Source organism: Corvus cornix, chromosome 3 (genome assembly GCF_000738735.6).
Source record: "Corvus cornix cornix isolate S_Up_H32 chromosome 3, ASM73873v5, whole genome shotgun sequence".
NCBI classification, from domain to species: domain Eukaryota; kingdom Metazoa; phylum Chordata; class Aves; order Passeriformes; family Corvidae; genus Corvus; species Corvus cornix.
This window is the reverse complement of record NC_047056.1, coordinates 3492195-3514619: the sequence shown is the minus strand read 5'-3', so window position 1 is coordinate 3514619 and position 22425 is coordinate 3492195. Positions and strand designations below refer to the sequence as shown.

At 42.5% G+C, this 22425-nt stretch overlaps 1 long non-coding RNA gene across 1 annotated transcript in view; it reads left to right on the top strand.

Moving 5' to 3' along the window:
- Nucleotides 1–2904: 2904 nt before the first annotated feature.
- The window catches only part of LOC120411589, a 96293-nt gene continuing 76772 nt past the window's right edge, over nt 2905–22425 (top strand). The window contains exon 1 of the long non-coding RNA XR_005604012.1: nt 2905–3060. This is a non-coding gene — a long non-coding RNA (uncharacterized LOC120411589). The remainder of the gene's footprint in view (nt 3061–22425) is intronic.

Below are 22425 nucleotides of genomic sequence, written 5' to 3'. Positions count from 1 at the left end.
GGTTCCTTCCAGATTTGAATAATCCATTTGTAACTTTTTTTTTGTGTGCTTTATGCAATGGTTTAAATACATGTTCTTGTACATGCTTTTTATTTGGGGGTAATAAGGCAGCAAGTATAAGACAGAGTTGTTAAACCTCAGTAAAAACATTTTTTAGTAATAATTTGGCATTTATTTAATATACAGCCACCGTCTTATTAAATCTCTTTAGATTTAATAGGATAGTTTGTTGTATTATAGCATTACTACTACAATGCTGTAGTTATGGTTGAAAAGGCATTTTCATTATAAACTCCTGTTTGCAGGTGCTTATAACTTTCTGAAGTACAGCACCTCTTTTATTTGAATGTGAAATAATTCACTGCACCTCTCAGTTTTTTTCGTTCATTTCCATCTCCATCTCAGAAACAAGGACGTTTAGATGTCAAAAATAAAAACAAAGAAAACTAGCAGTTACTGAGGAGCAACATTAGAGCTGAGAATTAAAATTCACCAAAGTAAGAGCTCAGAGTTAGAGCTTAGGAAATTCTGGACCTTGATTAAGTTGCTGTGTCCATGTCTGGTAAAGCATAAATTTGGCAATTTGCTCAGTAATGTGCAGTGCCATTAAAAAAAAAAAAAAAATTCTCTTCTGTGTGTGTGTTTCTCCTTCACCTTGAAGGCAAACAGGTTTGTCTGGTGAGGTGCTCGGGACTGGACCAGGGGTCAGTGTACTTACTGATGAACTGGGTTAATGACCAGGTTTTATGATGAGCAAACAGGACCTGCCCTCAGCAGGGCTGTCTCCAGGAAATGGGCATTTTTCTGTGCCCTGTCCTGGCCATGCCTCTCTGAAAGGGTGGGCACACACAGTGGTGACATCCACAGTGGCCACCCGGCTTTGCTCTGCTGTCACTGTAGTTGACCCTTACAGCATTACTCAGCTATAGTAAATGTAATATTTAATTGCTTTCTGGGCTGGGAACCACTTGTAAACAAACCATAGCCTCAATGGAGACTTTATGGTTAAATAAATAAATGCTGACAAAGAAAGACTGGGGACACAAAAAACCCAAACAGGAGCACAGCACTAAACTGCCCCATAAAACCTGTGTAAAGAGACTGTTTCATGGTGTCACAGCAGCAGACTTTTTGCTTTTCCACAGGCTGAGTTTGCACGTGGCATTATTTTCCTTTATTTCAGTCCTGGCCCAGAAACTCCTGCTGGAGTGGCACTGAGGAGAGGGTTGGTCGGTTTGTTTGTTTTTTTAATTGTTACCAGGCTTAGACAAATTTCTCTTTTAGTGGTGGGAAGATCAGAGCAGGGAGAGGGACATGTGCCACTGTTACGAAGGGCGCAGCCTGTTCCTGCTGCTGTAGAACCTGAGCTGAGCAGAAAGCAGAAAGCTATTCTTTTAAAGCCCAGAATTTTGGTAAATCTCTTCTAGCTCTGTGCAGCAATATGATCCTTTTGCTTAGGTGTAAACATCAAGTCTTTCCTGAGAATGCAAGTAGAGATAGGTGTGAATTCATCAAGACAGAGTTGTTGTCTCCTGCTCTGGTATAATCCATTGTGGGTTTTGGAGTACTAATAGTTTCCTCAAATAAACATCCTCAATGCCAATCAAAATAAAAGGGTTTGTAGCTCCAAGCCTTCTGCCCTGAAAGTCCTCACTGCAGCCACAGCAAGGCTGAAAATGAAAGTTGTTTTCTAGGAAAAAACAGATAAATTAGGCAAACTTTTGTGGCAGGACCGAGTTTTTTACAGTTTATTCTCCCCATGAAGTTTTGCACTGTTGAAAAACCTCACGCAAAGTCCTTTTAATGTTCCTCAAGTGTGCATCCAGTGACCACAGTGGTAACCACTGCCTCTGTCCAAAAGAGAGAAAATGCAATTATTTGAAAGTAGCAGCTACAAATAAATTTATTAAATGGAAGATGATCATATAGACAGCTCTGAGCAGCTCCTGAATTTCCAGACAACTTGTACTGCATTATGACTGTTTCAGCCTACTCCATTGGGGTTTTTTTGCTGTACAGGTAGGCTTGACCTCTCCTTGCCAGTTTTAATTTTCCTGCTGTTTTTCAGTAGCTCTGTGGTCATGTTGCTAGCAAAGGAGCACTATAAATGGATTAATGAGTGTCATGAGGAAATAGGAAACTGTCTCCTTGATTTTTTTTTTTTGGACTGTTTTAGTAATAAGTATTTTAAAAATTTTGAAGATATAAGAACTGGGAATTTTCTATTTTTTTTTTCTTTTTGTTAGGATCATTTAAAAATACCCACAGGTTCATTTTTGTGTAATGCCACACGACTTGGCATGCTTCAGATTGTAGTTAGTCACTTTTTGGTAGAATTCTCGTATGGAAAAATGTGTGCATGCCATTTTAAAATCATATTCAAACATATGGAAAATCCTTTGTGCTTGCAAAATGTGGAAATCTGGTCAGAAATGGGCTAGCTTTATCTTAAATCCAGTCAATTTTGTTGAAAATATAACTGGAACAGAGCTTGGTTTTTGGAGAGAGAGATTCATCTAGAAAGGTGAGATTTCCTGGCTGGGCAGACCTGTTTCGAAATTTGAAATAAAAAGCAAAAGAAAGAGGTGAAGTGAAACACCTCTCTTGGATTTGCTTTTCTGATAATGAAGTCAACCCTGGACTTTTCATGGGTCTGGATTGTCCTGTCACTGAGCCCAGAAATCTCCCAGGATTTTGGACCAATTCCAGCCAAGGGAGGGTCTGGAAATACAGATACTAAACTGCAGATCACTGGGGATAGTGCAAATGTTGATTGGGAAAAGTCTATGGAAACTTCCTTGGAAGGAGGAATGATTGTCAAATAATTTGTATAAAGACATCTTAAAGTCACTTGATTAAACTGGAGCGTCAAGAGGAAAAAGAATTCTTCTCCATATAAAAAAAACTAAATAATCATAATAACTCATATTTTTCTATCTTCTAATGGTAAAACATTTTGGTTATTTCAGATACCAGCCTGTTCAGCTCATTGGTTCTCCACATGGTCAGAAGTTTGTCATGACCTCTATGCAGCTCAGCCTTGGATGGAACTTCTTACAGGTCCTTATTTTTTTGCTCTCTGGGGAAATGCATTTTCACGTATTTGTTGTATGTATCTTTTCTTTTCACTTCTTTTATTCCTTTTTTTTTTTTGTCTTTTCTATTTTTTCTAACCTCAGAGGTAGCAATCCTACTGCTATTAGCAAGATGTCTATTACAGTGTCATTAAAAAAGCTATAGTCAGAGCATGGAATGACTCACATCATGGAGGAGTTAATAATTCACTGTAATAAAAGTATAAAGTTTTATGATAAACCACTCTCAGGGGAGTTAAATATAATCCTTAGCGGGTCACACACTGACTACAAAGCTTACATTTGTAATGGTAATTTGAATTTACTACATCGCCTTTAGTTTTTAAGCGTTTGTATGTCATTAGACCTTATAAATTGATTTATATATTCAACTCCAGTATAATTCTACATAAAGGTACAATAAATTTTATGGATTATAGATATGGCATCTAAAACAGTTTAGAAAAATAATTTTATTAAATTCACTTAAATGGCGGTGATGAACAGCGATGAGGATGCCAGCCTGGCTCAACTTCCGAGAACTGCACGAGGCGGGCAGGGAGCTGCCAGTGGTGGTGGGGACAAAGGGAGGGGACAGGGCCATAACTAGTCATCCAGCTTCTCATTAAGGACTTCAGCAGTGACACCAGGTGCTAATATTTCACACAACCACAATTGTCACTGAGCAGGACCCCTGTGCTGCTCCAAAACTCGTTCTCCTACTGTGACATGTGGGGTCCCCATGGCCAGTGCCACTCCTAATGCTCCATTGGTGACATTGCTGGTAAAGGTACAAGATCACCTGCAGGAAAGGATTGTGTTTGTACCACAAACAAGTCACTTCTTTCTAAGATCAGGCTGCTGTGGTGCACTTCAGGTTGGCTTCAGCAGGATGTCTTTCCTCAGCACTTTGCCTCCTCTGCACTCTTTATCAGAAATAGCTTGTGAACAATGGAAAGATCTTTTCTTTCTTCCCCCCTGCTTGGATTCAGCAAAGATATTCATAAGAGGAGCCATTAAAAATGTTCATCTTGAGCATTCTTTACTGATGTAATTTCAGCAGAACTGACTGTGAGGAAGTCACTGTTGGCATTTTGCCCCTGACATGGCAGATCCTGCTCAGAACCCTCATCCTGTGAAAACTTCTGTTTGCATTCCCAAGCATGTGGAGCAGTCCCTGAGAGCAGAGCAGGACACAGCTCAGAAACACTTGATAAACTTCACCGTCTGTTTCTTAAGTGGTTTTAAATAATCAACCTCCTTTTTAATGCTGCTCTTCCTAAAGTCGGTGTAATTTCAGTGCTGATCTTCAAACCCCTTTGTCTAATCCGCTGTGTAATCTTTCCCATAACAAACCTAAAAAAGATCCTTGTACTCCCTGGTGGGCAGTTATCAGTGTATTCCCCATCGCCCTCACACATCAGCAAAGCTTTATCCCATCATCGGTTTGATTTTGAAAGCATTGAGGTAAATCTCAGGTGGCATCCTGCACTCAGTGGGTGTGTCACTGATGAAATGACCCAGCCAGCTGGACAGGTTTATGTACAATTTACTGGAAATGTATTAAATGTGTCTCGGGAAATGATTCTTTAAAACGTTCTCACTGCCAGTGCAAGAAAGATTAAGACCTTGGCATGAAACAGGGAAAAAAATTAAATAATTTTCAGAAGCTTGATGTAAAATAATGATACTAAATGTAACTTAGAGTCACCAAAGGATGAGCATCTAGGCTGAATTCCTACTCCTCCCTTGAGTAATTCCCATAATAATTCAGGGGTCTCTGAAACTTGCAGGCTGAATTTGAGCCCTGGCACAAGCACAGCGAGTCCTGCTTTAATCCCTCTCAGCCAGTTTGCTCAGACAAATGCAGGATTACATCGGCAAAACCAGGACTTGCAGGTGGGCAAGCTCTTTGGACAATAAACACTGTTGTTTTCATGTAATTGTTTTCGATATTCCCATTCCTCTTCTTATATTCCTTGGCTTAAATATTGTGAGGGCAGCACTTAGGCTGCCTCCCAGATCTTGTTTGTGCTTGAATTTCCTAAGCCACTCAAGAGGACTTTACAATCTCCTTGCTTAACATGTGGTTAGCTTTAGATGTCACTGCATACAGACTTTTTTTTTATTATCATTTATGCCTTTTGTATCCACCTGTACTTCAGTGTGACTGCCTTGTTTGGTTGCATGGAGCACCAAAGGAGAGTGTGGCTGGAGTTTTCTGTGGCATGAAGTGGGTAGCAATGGGGCTTGCCTGGCTTTTGAAGTGCCTCCAGGGCTGTTGGCATAGAGTGATCAGAATAAATGCAAAAGGTGGGTATGATGCCTCTCTGCCCCCAAACAGTGGAGTTACAATGGGTGGGAACTGGCAATGGGTGCCACAGGCTGCCCAAGATGCCAAGGGGATGGCAGCCAAGGGGCTTGGAGCACCTTCCAGTTTCAGCATCTAAAATGATGCCGGGATAAACTGCTTTCTGCAGTATCCTTGAACATTTGCTCTCCGCAGCAAATAAAGGCTTTAAGTCCTTCCTCCTCTTCCAAATACACAATTTAGAAATAAAAGGTAATAACTGACGATACACAAACACTGAAATTTCCATTCTTCACAGATTAAATGATCCTTGCTGCAGATCATGAAAAGAGCCATTAGTGAGAGAGAGAGGGGGGTGGGGGGACACTTTGTGTAGCAACAAGCAGTATATTCTGTGCTTTAATAAGAGGGAAGCTGATGGAGAACTGCAGCATTTAAAATCACAGTGAACACAGCAGACTGATTTTTGCCAGAGCAGGATGAGTGCAGGGGAATAGAGGAGGGTGAGACGAGGAGCAGAGCTGGCAGTGACCAGGTGCCCTCCTTAAGAGTTTCACAAGTTTGTAATTTCAGAGGGTTTTTTTTTTTTTAAGAGCATTTTAGCCCTCCCAGACAGGTTCTTGGGCTTCCTCTTCTCATCAATTCAGGCGCATTTTGAAGAAAATATTTCAACTCCTGTTCAAGTCAATAGTGATTGTTGTTTAGTATTGGATTATATAAAGCTATTTCATAGGGTAATGGAACTAAAAAGAGTAGTTAGGAGGTCTTTACAGCAGGCAAAGAGTTAATGGCTTCAAGTTGAGATAGAATAATTACTGCCTGGACTGATTTACTGTTTTATTTCTATGATGTTTGAAAATCTAATAAATCATTTTACTTTTATCTTGATAGATAATACTTTCATTAGGAAAATTAGAGGGTTCATTATAATGTTTATCATGAGCTGGAAGGTTTTTTCCTTTTTTTTTTTTTTTTTTTGGTTTTAGGATTCCACAGTTCACTTTTGCCAGGTTTTCATTTTCTTTATCAAGTTTTCATTTTCATTGTCATTCCTAAGTGAATGCAGCAGCAGAGTAGTGGGCTGGATCAGACCTGGAGCCTACTTTGGAGGTGCCACCCACACTATTTACCTTGACTTCCTGGGGAGCTGTAGATGTTTTGGAAAGTCAGGCTGGAAGCTCTTTAGACTCTTAGATGCACAGATACGGAGACTGGAGGGGATTGTAAAGATCCTTTACTCTCAGTTTCTGGAAAATTCAGACTAAAATGCCCTTCCCCAGAGCAGGTGAGACCCCTTTATTCCTGCCAATGCAGTGCTGACCACTTGCTTGATAAACTCCACTTTGGCTTGAATGTGCAATTTTTTAACCTTTCCTCTTGTGTTGGTTTTTGCTAAAAAAACCCGGCAGTGATGGTGTGGGCTGGGGCTTGTGCTCACTCTTGGCCCAGCCTTGCTGTGGGTTAATAACCTCTTGGCTGCCATCTGGTTTGATGGTTTCCCATTAATATGGATTTATGGGGTGGGCACCAGGGCCAAAGGAGCTCCTCACCTGCAGCAGGGCAATCTAACACCCATTCCTGTTCCCTGCAGTAAAATCCTTCACTGCTACTTTGAGTGCAGAGTTTCCCTACATCCAGCCACAAGGAATGTCACAAGGCACTGTCTGACTCCAGCGTAGTGTTTTGCAAGCCCATTTCAGTCCTCATTGCTAATTATGTTTGTTTGAAAATGCTTAAAGTGGTTGTAAAAAAACTCCAAAACACAACAAAAAAATGGTATCTTAATCTGGAAGATGCTTCCTTACCCATACAACATCTGTAAGCTCTACATACTCACTACTTAGGCTGATTGCTTCCACAATTAATGTGCTTTGGGTTTGTGATTCTGTAATCATCCATTGCATTGCAAAATGCACAGCATATATTAAAAAGTGTCTATAATATGTTTTAAAAGGAATTCTTAACTAAGCTCTGACCTTGACACACTCTGAAGGTGAAGAGGATCAATCATAGATAAAAGGAGGGGAGCTCTCGGAGGACATGCGTACCTAAGACTTTCTCTAGGTGCTGTTCTGGATCTGTATTTATTGGTATTTATCTTTGAAAGCTCAGACAAGTAGAGATGCTGTAATTGATTTTATTCGAAAGTGAGAGATGGGGTCAAATGGAAGCTTTTGGGTCTCCTGCTTTTACTTTTCTACCTATATAGAACGAGGATTTTTACTAGAGGTGCTTAATGACATTCACATTTTTTTGGCCAAGCATGTGAATGGGAGCCTCCAGCAAATCGAACTCCACCTCTCCTAGCTTCAAATGAGCTGGGAAAGATCCTCATCCTGCCAACTCATCCTTAATTGTCCTATATAGTAAGAAGCAATTAAAACTAAAGGCCTGATTCATAAAAAATGTGCTTTGTGTTTGTGTCTGTGTATGTAGGGGCTTTTCCTGCACTCCAGCTAAAAGTGCAAGAGGCACATTAGCTTCCAGTGCACCTTTTTGCAATTTATTCCTTCCCTCGTTTTTTCTGAGTCACAAATGACCTTTTCTCCTGGGTTTCTCTGCACAAGTGAGTGTGAGAGAATCCTAGAATATCCTGGGTTGGAAGGGACTCACAAGGTTCATCCAAGTCTGAGTAGATGGAGGTGTTTGGTGTAAACCTTCTAGACAAAAAGTAAATTTTAGACAAAATGTGAAAATGTCCAAATAGAAGCTAATGGCTGTGAGTCAGCAGTGCTGGCTTCTGTTAGCTGATTGATTTTTAGCAAGCCGCTGGCTTGCTAGACAGGTTGTGAAAGATCTTTGCTGGGTCTGCTGGGTGTGCAAAGCCTGCAATCTCCTTCTCTCTTTTTCTAAAAGAGGAAAAATAAAATAATATTAAATAGTTAATGCACAGAAGAAAAGGAATAGAGGAGAATCATCTGTCTGATGCTGAAGTTCATGCAAAGCCTAAATTTGAGGTTTTTTCCTTACCATCTTTCCAGGTTCTTGTTTAATAACTGGATACCTAAATGAATTGAAATATATGAATGCAATTCCTATAATTCTTTTTTTTCACTTTCTTGTGTTTGTTCCAAGTAATTTTCTTTGGGGGGGGGTCTGGGTTTGGTGGTGGTGGTGGGGGTTTGTGGTTTGTTTCTTATTTTTTGGTTGGTTGGTGTTTTTGGTTTTGTTGTTTGTCTTTTTTTTTTAATTTTTTGGAGTTTGTTTTTTGTTGGGTGGTTGGTTGGTTTTGGGGTTTTTTCTGGTTTTTTTTGGTCTGTAAAGACTTTTGGGATATAATTTATGTGAGTCCCAGCTGCAGAGGGCTGCACAGGACTGCACGGTCTAAAGCTGAATCGTGTTCATTCTGTTGTGAAATACCTGTAACTTTTAGAAAGATCCCCACTGCAAACACCTCAGGGTCAGGTTTTGCTGGAGGTGCTTCCATCCAGTTTGGTTAAAATCATCAGGTTGTTTAAAAATACCCCAAGAAGGCTCCATTTTTTGTTGCTGCTATGCACTGTCTTGGGAGCCAGGCTGCTATGCTTTGTTTTTTGGTTATTCCCAAAATAATCCTGCTCAGGCATGGATCCTGGCTGCTTCCCATCTGCTCCATGGCAGTGGTAAGGCCATAGCCCTCGGTGGTGTTTGGCACCACTGGGAAGGTCTCCACTTGTGCCAAGAAAACAAGGGACTGTGTTTCCAGGTGCGGTGCCAGCCCGGCGCTAACCATACGGTGTTTTCTGCCGAGGGAAAAATTACCCTCTGGGGGAAGGAGAGGTGGCCTCCGGTCCACCTTCAGGATCGGAATCTGATAAACAGTTTCAAATGTCAGTGGCCTGTTGTTGGTAATTAAATCGTAATGACAGATCCGTGCTGATACTATCAAGGTGCTTTTGTCCCGGGAACCCTGCATTAAGAGGAGCCGCAACAGCAGTTTTGCTTGTTCCCTCTTCCTGCTGTTACAGTTAAATAGTTCATGGCCATCAGCTTCCCGAGCAGGAATGTCACTGCCCCCTGCGTGGGTTTCATGCACAATCACCAGGAATGTGAGTGTGTCTTAAATATTTGAATGTTCAAATGTTTGTCATCCCCAACTAACCAGCATTCCTGGTTGCACATGCCATAGGCACACATCTGTTTGTGCCTCTTCACGTCCAGACCTGGAGCCTTTAAAATATATATCTGTTAACTTTTGGAGAAGGGAGGAAAATGTCTACAGAAAAGGTAAAGTTCAAAATAAAGGCACTCCGTCAGAGAAATATCAATATGCAGCTGTCAGGAGAACTGACATTCTGAGTCACAAACACACATTTTTGGTTTGGGGGGGTGGTTAACTTCTTCCATTATAAATGATTAAAACCACATGATCCATCATGGAGATAATAATAGCAGTCACCTTCTTAAAAACAACAGCAATTGCTTTACTCCCATATTCTTGTTTGTGCCCTGGAAAGAAAAGAAGCAAAAATGAGAGTGTTTCAGATGTTTTGGTGAGTGAGTGCCTTCAAAGAAGTTTTGGAGCCCTTTTCCATCCTGTTCTGTAGAGGTCAGCAAGTTTGAGAAATTACAGGCACTAAGTGAAAATGAAAACATCAAGAGGCTTGCTGTCTATCACAAGTATCACTAAATCTTTTTGAACAACCCTGGGCAGTGAATTATGGAAGCATGGAATTGACTTACAGTTTATTTCTAGTAACAGTCAGTTACTATGTCAAATCTAAAACCATTCAGAAAAGCCCATAAAAATGTATGACAAACTAACCAGCAACCTCTAGATCTTTTTACATGTGTATGATTTTAGAGAACATCTTCGCTAGTGCTTGTGGAAATGAACAGGCAGGACATTTTCACGAGGCTGTATTTTTTATCTTTTTTTGCCCTCCTCGCTCGTGTTGTTTGGCATCAGAGAAAGCCTCTGGAGTAGCTTTGCTGGAGGAAGACAATATGGTGTGTGGGCAGGGGAATGGCACAGCTCTTGCTCCTGCCTGCCTTGGTGATGATCTTCCCCCCTACCAGTGAATGGTCTCCTAGCAATCTCCCAAACCTTATTTCAAAGGGCCTTGTGAACGTTACCTGGGAACCTTGTAGCAAAGGTGTTGCACCAGCCATGGCTCACCCCAAGGTAAGAGAGGAGGAGAGGTCCTGTGGGATGGATGCTGGCTCAGTGAGGAGCTCACGGACGTGTTGCCCGCGTAAGGCCGTGGGGCTCTCCTGGTACCAGCAAGTTTGCTTCTTTGGGTGTTCATGTGACCTTGTGGCTCTGTGGGGCAGGGGGAAGGGTTTCTCCTGGCTGCTTAAAATGCAAGTTTTTAAGACCACAGGGTGCTGCTTCTAAAAGCTGGCTGGGGTCAGGTTATTGTTGGGCAGCTCAGGGATCTGGGGAACAGAAGGTATTTCAAAACAGCTCCATTGTGTTCCCCCTGCAGTGAGTCCCCACTTCCTATTTCCCCCAGAGGACTCCTGGGAACTGGCACTTCCCTAAATGTGCTGCCAGATCTGAAATGTGTGGTTGGCTGTTGTTGTGGCTTTTCAGGAGAGGCCCTTCCAATAATGCTGGAAAATAGCCCCTTAACTGTCCTTGGGTGGGGTCACAATTTTAGGGTGGACAGGACCATTTGGACCTAATTCTCTACCTCTCAGAGATGGGAGTTTGGGGATGGCTTCGTAAAACTAAGTGAAAATAAATTAATTAGAAACTATGAAGCAACTCAAGGCAATAGATAAGTCACTCTCTAGTCACTGTTGTGATGGGCAGACTGGTATCTACCAATTGGGTGGACCTATAAGGACGGTATTTGGCCACTTACTTGTGAGGATTACCCTGAAGAGACCAAACAGGGAGCAGGTCTTTCACACCTGTTTTTTTTTTGTTTGTTTGTTTTCTTTCTAAGTGGCAGACAGCATTAAAATGTTTAAACATTTGCCACTGGAAGAATGAATGAAAAACATCATGTGTCCGGATAGCCATTTTGCTTTCCTTGTGGTGCTTGGGCTGGGAAAGCATCCAAAACCGAGTTTGTCTTGCAAGAAATGATTTCAACATCAGTCCCCTGGCAATTGTATTTTAAAACTAACACAGCCTAATAAACTTTCACTCATGAAACCATCAAAGTTGTGTTTACTAGCAGAACACTCAGGTCAATAAAAATACTCCACACACTAGGATTTGGGCTTTTATTATTTTGCATTTATTGAGAAACAAATTGCAGAACAAAGTGGGGCCACGAGTAAAATACTCCTATACATTCAGAATATAATACAAAATGTAATTAGGCAGCACACTGTTAAAAGTCAGGATCAAAATCTAACAATATGGTGTCACCAATTGTAAACTTGTAACTGTATAATACATAATTGTCAGCTGTTGAGAAAAGATCTCATTTTGATAACACATATTGAGATTGGAAGCTTGTTTGTTAATGACGGGTCTGAAAAATACTTATGACTCCAGGATGCTTGACAGCTCTAACTGCAACATTGTGCTGCACAGTCAAAGAACAGTGAGTTAGAAGGAATACAAACAAAAAATAAGATCTTTTTAGGGGTAGTGAAACAGGCATATTTATATTTAAAGAATGTATTAAAATCACAGCTATCCTGCTCTAATATTAGAATCAATCAGTAGATTGACTTGTGATTAATTTCTATTAATTTCTATTTTATATGCACAATTTGGCTTTAAAACTGGTTTTTTTTCAGAGTTGTTCATAATATCCCCAGCTTCATCTCTATGCAGAGGGCTGGGGAGAGGGGTGCTCTGCTTCCCTGGATGTGGGCTAGAGCCAAAGCAGCTCTTCCTGCCCACCTTTGCTGGATCTCAACACAACCCAGCCATGAGTTGTTTTCTCTCTGGCTTACTCCTCTCCTTGTGTAAAACAGGAGTCTGGGATTTCAGGATGTCACCTGGTTTCCTTCAGGACGGTCCCCTCCTTTTTTACGGCACCACCATGCGTGCACTCGGGACCTGTTGGCTGCTGGACATGGCTGCAGCCCCCAGCATTCCCTCATGCTGGCTTTCACAGCTCTGTGTGCCTGCTGAAGCCAATATTCAGCACAAAAGAGCAAAGCCGTATAAGTTGCACTAGCAAGTTGCTGCACACCTTTTATTTCTGATCTGTGCTGCTTTTATTTTCTTGGTGAGAGATTAAGAAGATATTGTTAAGGTTGTTCTAGATGCCACAAAAACTCCAGGTAGCATTTTGCTGTGAATTTCAAAATTTTTTGAGTAGTGTTGTGCTGGTAAACTCAGATTTGAACTCCCATGGCATATATTCTGTTCCCTCATTATCCCGTGTGCTCAGGAAGCTCTGCACAACCCGTAGCAACTTGTTTTCTCAGAGGGAGTGATTACATGTGGTAGAGTGGGTTTCTTTTGTGTGTGTGTGTGGCAGTCGTATAAAAGGCAGCCCCTGTTATTTTTCTGAGTATTTGTAGCAGCTGCAAAGGAAATGTCCGTGTTGCTCTATGTTTTAGAAATGAGGTGGAGAGTCTTGGTGCCTCTGGAGACTCTGCTAGCATTGCTGATGTCTTCAGGTGGCACCTGAAGACTGACTGAGCTTGCTGCCCCTGAGGAAGGATGCAGGTAGAAGGCTTTCCTCCCATTCACTCTGCCCCCAAACCCAGAAGGAACAGTGATCAGTTTGGACTTTAGGAAGATAAAAGAAAATGCCCGGGTTTGCATTGCTATTATGCTTCCTGCTGCTGACAAAGACTGCATTTAGTGCTGGTGTCACAACAACCTGCCACGGTGGTTCTGGAAATGTGTTTCCAGGTCACCCTCAGAGCAATGGCTCTAAGCAAAGGCAGGGGAGGCTGAGCTTTGTGCTGTCTGGAAACAGACTGAAATTCCTTTGGTGCCTTCAGGATCACAGTGGCTCTCTGTGCCCCACAGCAAAATCTGTGACCTCACCAAAACAACAGAGCATCTGGGCTCTTTCCCTCCTTTCTGCTTCCTCACTGAGTACCCTGCCCATTTCATTAGCAGACTTTTCATGGAAACTTTTGGAAAGGAGGCGTTGCACACTTTTAATTACACAGTTCAGACCACCATCTATTGCTTCCAACATCAAGCACTTTTTTTTCCTTACTCTTTCTAGAGCAAACCTTGCTACAAGGCTGAGCTGCATACAGTCCTGTCTGCTTTGTTTTCCTTCCTCAGTGCACGGTGTATTTATCCTGCAAATGTCCATTTTCTTCTACTTTCTCTTTGTTTTCTTTTAAAACACCCATTAGCCATTGATGAGTTGAGGCAATTGCCATAGAAATACTGTGTACCAAAGTCTGCTCAGGCTCAGTGCTTCTTCATTATTATGGTGCAGCAAATTCCCAAATCCTGTTGGCTGCCAGAACCCTGAATGAAGGAGCCTCTGCTCTAAGGAGGCTGACGGGGGCAGTCCTGTTAGCTGGGGTTTGGCACTGCACAGGGGGCTGCACTCCAACGCCCTTAAGAGAGAGAGGTGTGGGAGCATCTTCTAAATTAGGGGGTCAGACTGGGGACCAGAGCCACCAAGGAGCAGCTGCCTGGACACTGCCTTCCCCTCCCCTCCGCCGCTCAGAGCTTTTGTCTTGGAGCCGTAGCTCCGCTCCGCTGCATCCGTGGGACGGCCGGGGACACTGAGGGCTTAATGGGGAGTTGTCAGAAATAATTGTGCTTCTACCTTTTTGTGCTGTCAGAGGGGAAGATGTTAAACTCTCTGTGAAAGCTGGATGTGAACAGGGATGGACAGTGGTCTTTGGACCATTACAACCTACTTCCTCTAATTTTTAAAATTTATATACTTTGTAATGCATTATTAATTTTCTTGTGAGTGATATGACTCTCAAAGCTATCAAGGGACTAATCTATTTTTTACATGGAGTAGAGAAGGATTCTAGGTTTGTACAAATAAAATACTCCCTGGAAGCAATACAACTGAAATGATATCTGCAAACATCATGGCTTTACCTCTCTTCTGAGTAAACATCAGCTCTCTATAGAAAGTTAACACATTAATTAGACAGAATTTCAAATGATTGTGCATGTCTGCTATTAAGTTAAAGCATTTGTATCCTTTTTCATAAAATTTACTTTCTTTGTACAGGACTGAGCTAGGAAGCCTAGGAAGAGATATTCAAATCCTCAGTTTAAAGATATTTGGGAAATACACATGATTAAACAATCACTGGTATTACCTGAAATCCAAAAATTGGGTTGCTATGGGTATAGTATATTTGCTTAATTCCAGATGATTGTTCCTTGCCTGCAAGGAAAATTATGTGTGGTTGCAGAGATTTAAATATGCTTTTTTCAGTGGAACTCCAGGTATAATGGTTTCATAGGTCTAAGTGTGGAGATAATTTTGGTTTTTGGATGTTAAACAGTAGCGGATATGTGCACGCTTATTTAATATAAAACCTTGTGGAAATAAATAAAATCCAGCAAATGTTTATTTGGGAGCTGGGTTTGATATCCAGAATAATGTTAACAGGAGGTTTAATATTCCAAGTTTGGAATTTTTAAAAAAATATTTGAAAAAATAGCATGGGTTCAGTAGAATAGTCCTTCTGAAGAGTCAAGTCCAGCTGAGGAATAAGGTGTGATTAAAACATGCCATTGCAAGAACAGTGAATATTTTTTAATGATTCACATTTCATGGCCACTCAGCTCACAATGTATCCACTTTTTCTTTTTCTTGGATGCTGTTAGCTACAAAGCTTCATACCAGCTTTGGTATGAAAAGCTTTGGAGGGAAAATAATGTCCATTTTTTCATCTCTGCTGTTTCCTCCTCTGCACTCTTTTAAATTCCTGTCGCTGATACCAACCACAGGTTCCTCTGTGCAGAAATATGAAAACTTGGCAGGCACAAGGTGTGATCTGTGATCCACCAGATGTACCTGGGGCACTGAGATAGCACTGAGTGTCAAATTAAGACTGATTTCGATCAAGATACCTGGGCTGGCTGCAGAGTTTGGACCTTTCAGTACTAAACCCACAAGTGTCTGGTGTTTGTGGTGAGGAGTCAGCTCAGCTGCGTGTGCTCTGCTCTTGCAAAGGGTACAGCAAAGTTTCCCCCCAGCCTTCAGGACCTGGCACTGTCAGAGCTTTTGCATATGTTGAAGCAGGTAGGAATCATCCATCTTCTTGTATGACTGTGAATGTCAGAGATAATGTACCTGGGAAAGGCAGGGCAGTTATGGTTCTTAGGGCTTTCCTCTTGGGGCCTGAACTGCGTTTGGTGCACCTGAGAATAGGGGATGGAGGGTGGTGTGTGCAGGGATGAATCAAAGTGGCTTTGCAGTCCGCCTGTAAATCCGATCTGCTGGCATGCTCCTCTTCAGGACTACCTTTGTGGAGCAGATCCTCTGCCCGCCTCATCCACCCAGACCTGGGATGAGAGAACAGGAATTGCCAGGCGGCTCTTTCCAGTGCTGTGTCATGGTGTCAGGATGTGTTTGTCCATTCTGTTTGTGGACTGCCCGTAGCCAGAGCTTTGTTAGCTTATGTTTGGGTGGTTATTGTCATACCCGTGACAGCTAAACATTGTGTGCTTTAATGGTGGGGTTATGTTTGGCAGGGGTCTACCTGGAGAGCAGGGGAATCCCTGAGTGATAACATCCAAAATAGTGCTTTTATCCTCTAGAGATGGTGTGTGATAAGGGTCAGCCTCAGAAATGGATTCTTGGAGACATTTAATGATTGCTGCAACCTTGAGCAGTCCTACATAAGAAATGCTCCCTAGGCATCATGGGCCGCAAAGGTTGTTCCACACCAGCACTGCTTCCAGGGACAAGCAGTGGCAAGCACTGCTCCAGCCTCAATCTCGGATGTGTACTGGGCGCGTCTCACTCCTTGATTCCCCTTCAGGGCTATGTGGGGGCCTTCGACCTCCTTTTCAGTTTTTGGGGTACAGTTTGCCCTGTGCAGGGCACACGTGTTGCCCAAAGCATACGAAGTTCCAAAAGTTTTGTGTTCTCCCCTGATGAGACCTTCCGTCATTGCTAGAGGGGATCCCTCGGGTCTGTGTGCAGTACAGTTCTGCCATTGAACAGAGCCAGGATGGACAAGCAGGACCATGCAAAAACTCTAGTTCTACAGTGGTTCAGAGGAGAAAGATACCTGCCTGTCAAAACCTGAAAAAAACTAGTTATGAAAGACAAAAAAATCCTCAAAGACTCCTTAATTAGTACCATACTGTGAATGAGTTACCCAAAAACCTGCTTGGAGCGGTCAAGTACCCCAAGAGCTCAAGAGTTTTGCACCCGGAGCCAACACTGACTTTCTCTGTGGCCCCGGGCAAGTCACTTAACTCCCCGTTGTTCATTGAACTGCAGAGGGGAGATAACAATCCCTGCCTACCACGAGGTAGGTTGTGGCAGGATAAATTAGCTGTTGGCTTTTAAAGCACTTTAAAGATGTACTGCAAAGCATTAAGAGCACTTGTTTTTATGAAGACAGTAATGGTTAAATGATAATTCTGTGCTCTCACTGAATTTGTTAGTTTTAAAGTGTGAGTGTTATGCTTCTACAATATGCTATTAATCCAAACAAATTACTAAGCCTTTGTGTGGTATGTGAGGAAGCCCATGAATTTACCTTTCTATATCTGTAAATGCAGTGGAAAGGATTTGAACTTCTCTTCTCACCTCAAAGCCTCTGGCAAACTGGTCACTGACATAATAAATATACAGCATTTAATAATGCTTCACTTTTCCTCTTTAAACCATTAGTTGTTTCCTGCTTGACTAAGAACTTTAAATTCAATTCATTAGCATTTCTTTAAATAGCCCTCTTAACAATGCCGGTTTGGTATCCTTGTTATGTTCTGTCACTAATAGCGGTTTTTACTTCTAACCTGTTATTAATTAGAAATAAAGACTAGATCTCTTAATTTCTGAATCAGTTTTAGTTCCTCTTTTCTCAGAGGTCGAAGAGGGTCCTTTTTTTTTTTTTTTTTTTTTTTTTTTAAGCCTGGCGTGTCGTGTTATATAATTGTTCCTGGGGTAAATAATTTAGCTGGTCAGAGCAAGTGCACTCCTGGCCGCCGTGAGTGGTCAGCCCGGCGGCGGGCAGCGAGGCATGGCAAATCCGAGCCAAAGAGGAGCACAGCTGCATGAAACTTTCATTAGGGCGGCCGAGGGAAGGGGCCGCGTCTCCGCGGTGCTTTCGGCGTGACCCGCGGCGCTGCCCGCGACCGCCGGGGCTGGCGGGGCACCGCTCCGCCGCGGCTTAAGCGTCTTTGCCGTGAAGGACAAATGAACAGGCGCAGACCGTCTCAGCCACCCTAATCTTTTCTTTCCCTACTTCAAAGCCTTCTGTGTTGCATCTCGGGCTGTAATTACCCTTGAGGTATTTCAGACTCGAAGCGACACCGGGAAAATTGCACTTCCCAATAATGGTAGTCCACAGTTGTGTTTAATCAATTATGTAGTTGGTCATGAGACTGGCTTTTTAGTTACAAGGATTTCAAGGCCAGCCCCTTATGCCCTGGCTGAGGAGAGCAACAACACCGAATTAAAGAAACACTCTCCATTTGACGCAGCTTAATCTAGGCTTTACCTGCTTAATTAAAACCACGCTGCCAATACCGACTTACTCCTCCATGCTCTAAACAGCCGGTGGAATGCCACACTGTAATTTCCTAAGCAAAACTGTTTAAGTTAGGTGGAGCTGCAACACTAATTTTTACGGATATAAACAGATCCACGCAGCAGCAGCAGCATCTCCGTATTCCTTGGAGCTGGTGGCAGTGCTGTAGTGCAGGGCTCGGAGGTGTGCGGATGCTGGAGAGGAAACGTGAGCCGAGCTGGGAATTAAACATGCAGCCTCGCTAACTCACTTTGAAAGATACATGACAGCCAAAAGCTTTGCTCCCCAGAAGTAATGGAGTTGGCTGGGGGTGCAGGGGGCACTTCCAGTGGAATGAGTTCAGATGATGCTAACTCAACAGATACTTTGAGATGCCCGCGGGAAGGTCTTGCTTTGGGAAGCTGGTGATGGTGTATCCTGGTCCTAACAAATTCAGTGTGGGGGGTTGTGATGGTAAACTGGCAGTGGGGCTGTGCTGGAAAGGTGAGAAATATTCAGGGAGAGGGAATCGGTCTAGAGGGCTGATGACACACCTCTGCTGTCTCATGCACTGAACCCACAGAAGCTGTGTGACCTCTGTGGATGTTGCCAGGTGTTTGCCTTTAGTCCATGTTGGCTGGATGACCACAGAGTTACTCAAACTTACAGCTATTAGAAAAGCATCCAGGCATTGTCCTGCTTCCTCCACTTTCTGCTCTGCTTTCCAACACACCATATCCTCTATCCAGTTTCTTCTCTCTACCCCAAATCTCCACCTGCTTTTCAGCAGTACTTCGCAAGCCACTTACAGCATTTCTCTTGCTTGTTCCTCCTCTATGGAAAGTCTCATGAAACCTCAGTCACTGATGTTTTGATCAAGCATAAGGTACAAGTTTGATGCTATTTTGAATCTGTTTCACTTGGGGAAGAGGGAAAAACTTGCAAAATTCAAAACATCTTACAAATTCATACATTACTTTGGTTACTTCTGTGCTTGTCAGATCTTTGCCTGTGATGCAAGCTTGTTGCAGAAATATTGTCTCTGAATTTAAGATATCCAGAAGAGTTGATGATATGTGAGGAAGTACTGATGGATGTATACATTTATACCTCTTCTACAAATTCTTCTTTCTCAGACAGCATTACAGATAACTGTCCCAGAAGAAGGCAGCTTTGAATGTCTGATGTCCTTACATGGTTCCAAGCAGGATATCTGTCTGTAGTGTGGAAGGTAGGTTATTCCTTAGGCCTTTTCCCTCTCCTCTAATTTTAGACTTGTAGCACTACGAAGGAGTTGTTGTTGCCAGTGGTACAAAGCCGGTGGGCCGCCTTGTTGGGAATCACTCGTTGCCCTAACCCAGTTTCAGTTATTCTATTAATACACCACTGGAGTCTGGCTGGAGCACAGAGTCCTCTGTGGACAGGCCAGTGGCAATGTCTCTCTCCTAGAGCAATTATAGGAGAAGTTTTACAAAGATAATAATTTGGATAAAAGTGATCAGAGGGGCACAGTAGAGAGAAAAAGAAACATTGGGGGAAAGTCAAGTTGGAGCTCAAAACTGAGCTAATGGGGGCTCAGTGGATGATGTAATTAAGTTATAAAAAAATGTACCTTGAAAGTACAGTTCCAGACTGTTCATGGAAAAGAAGCAGCTCTTATGACAGCAAAACTGAACTTCTGAATCTCCTCTTCTCGCAGCATTCACATGTGAGCAGTGGTGACTCCTCTCTCGAGCAAGGCTGTGGTGTTGGCACTGATGCAGTGGCAGCTATCTCTGCACTGCTCGGCCCGGGTCTGGGTGTGGGGTTAGCCAGCAGCAGCAGGCTGGCCTTAGCCTGGATCCACGTCCTGATCGTGTTCCCCGTATCATCCCACGCGTGCTGTGCTTTCTTAATGTGCTCGTGGAGCTCCAGCGCTTCATTGCTGATTAGGCAGATGGGCTGATACGAGGCCAGTCCCTGGAGTGCTGCTTCCATACCAGCGATTTAGCTGTGTAGCTCTCTGCAACGAAAGTTATTGAGGATGGCAGCCTGGGCAGTCCTGTGGAATTCAAGATATGTTATTTTTGTTCTGAGGACGTTTTTAAAGGATTTTAATTATGTGCATGGTTAATAAATGTCATGCTATCCATCTTCAGTCATGCATACACATGTGGTGTGCTGCTCAGGTACCCGCTGGCCCGTAGTGAGGGTGATGTGCAGCTGTATTTGTGACATATCATTACTAGGATTGCTTTTGGGGTAAGCACAGGAAAGGATTCTTCCCACTACCCCTAATAGTTCCTGTGTGACAGACACAGAGTGTGTAAATCTTTAATGTGTCTGCAGCTGGGAATGCAAGCGGCTGCTGCCCTCTCCGCAGTCAATTACATCGTCTTAATTTGCTCTGACATAAAATTAGTTTTCCACCCCCATCTTATTTCCTCACACAAAGCAGGAATAGAGATTGTTACTGTAGAAAATTAAGGTAGGTTCGAGACCTGAAAGGTGAGGCAACAAGGAACATTTGGTTTTCTTAGGTTTTGAAATGCTGTTTGTTGAACAAGCCATTTCCTACTTATTCCAAATCTTGCCCAGAATTTGTGGTGGTGGCACCTGAGGAGGGTTCAATATGTTGAGGTGGAAGTGTACCTTCCTAGTGGTTCAGATTACCATGGAAATGCCAACTCCAGCAGCACAGTTGAATCAGGGGATCACAGAACAGTCATGATTTACTTTTAGGATTGTAATTAATCCTCTGCTTAGGAAAAAAAAGTCTTTCCATTGCACCCTGCCTAAGGAATACACCTTGGAGAGTTCTTACATTTGGCTTCAGGTGGAAGTTCTGAACATGGTGGGGCATCAGGCCAGAATTCACTGTGTAAGTGCACAAGAGAGGTGTGATGACAAGCATTTCTCCCCCAAACTTTGTATTTCTCTTTCTGTACTTTATCATTTGGGTTTTTTTCTATTGACCACCGGCTATGACCATATGGCTTCTCTTCTGTTTTCCTCTGTGTCTTCTACCCCCCTACTCTGAACATATTATAATGTTCACAAGACATTTTAATATCAGTTCTGGTCTTGCCTAGCAGCACAAAACATCTTGTGTATTTGCATTTTTTAGTTTAATCATTATCTTAATAATTTTTGGGCAGTAGCCACAGAATCTTTTTCTCTCTGTCTCATCTCATCTTTAAAGCAGTACTTCATGCTTCTCCCTACCATGCCCTGTTACACTTGTTTTAAACCCACAGCTACAGTGTGGTTTGGAAAGAGGAGATGACAATAACCTGCCTGCACGACACGTTCAGGAGCCCTGGTTACTCCAGCCCTCCCTGGAGCAGGCCTTCAGCACTGACAGTGATTAGTCAGAGAGAACTATCAGGCTCCAGCTAAGGACACCTGGAAATGGACCTCCTATGGAGGGATGAGCTGGCATTAAACAAGTTCTGGAGATTAAAATAATCCTGGGAAGCACTGGATTAGCAGGAAAGCCCTCCATCTTCTGCACCCTGGCTACAACAGACTCATTTCTCTTTTTTCCATGTTAGTTGTATTTTAGGTCATACAGCCTAGGGAGGCAGTATTCCCATTACCCTAAATCCCTTCTTTTTTCAAATCCAGCTTGATTTTTCTCAGTTTGGGGTTAAATTCACTCCTTTTAATTTGGGTGTAGTTACACCAATTGTAGCTGGGCTAGGTTTGGTCCTGAATGTCAAACTCACTGTTAGCATCTTGGGGATTACTTCATGATCTCCTTTGTAATCCTTTTACAAACATATTTTCTTTTCAGCTCATGGCAAACCTAATTAGTGATGTTTTCAGTAAATAGGAATATGTATAGCAAAAGTCCTTTTTCAAATACAGATTTGCCATGACCTGACATTAGTTTGACCTTCCATGCCATCTCTCAAGAAAGTATTTTGCTCCTGTTAATTAATCAAACTTCATGAAATTTACTAGATATGTAAAAATTTGTTATTCCTAGGTTAGAAATAAAAAGCCTGAGGGTCAGAAAACCTATTTTAAATCACTGGAAGATTGAAAATTATAGCTAAACTGTCCTAGCTTTTAGACCTCTGCCGTATTTCCAAGATGCTTTCCTTACTGACACTCCTGTTCTCAACTTGCACATTCTCCTTGTCTTTACCTTGTTTGTCTTCCCTTAATCTTCAGCCTTTTAAATATTCCAAAGCATTTTCCTTTACTGTCCTGATGAATTTTGAGAGAATCTCAGCCTCTGCCCCAGGTGACTCCTGAGCTGTCAGGAAAGTGTGAGCTCTGTGGGGAGGAGGAAACACCTCATGGTGCATTGTGCAACACCAAGGTTCTCAACACCAATTCCAAACTGCGGCATCTTATCCTCTAGTATCACCCCACAGCACAATCTATTGCAACAGCCACCAAGTGCAATGAAACCCTCTTTTCCTTTTTAGATGTTACTCACTGTTCTTATTTAGAGAGAGATCTGGCTTCAATTATTTGCAGAAGAGATGCTGGGTAGAGTTACATACCAGACAAACTAGGCTG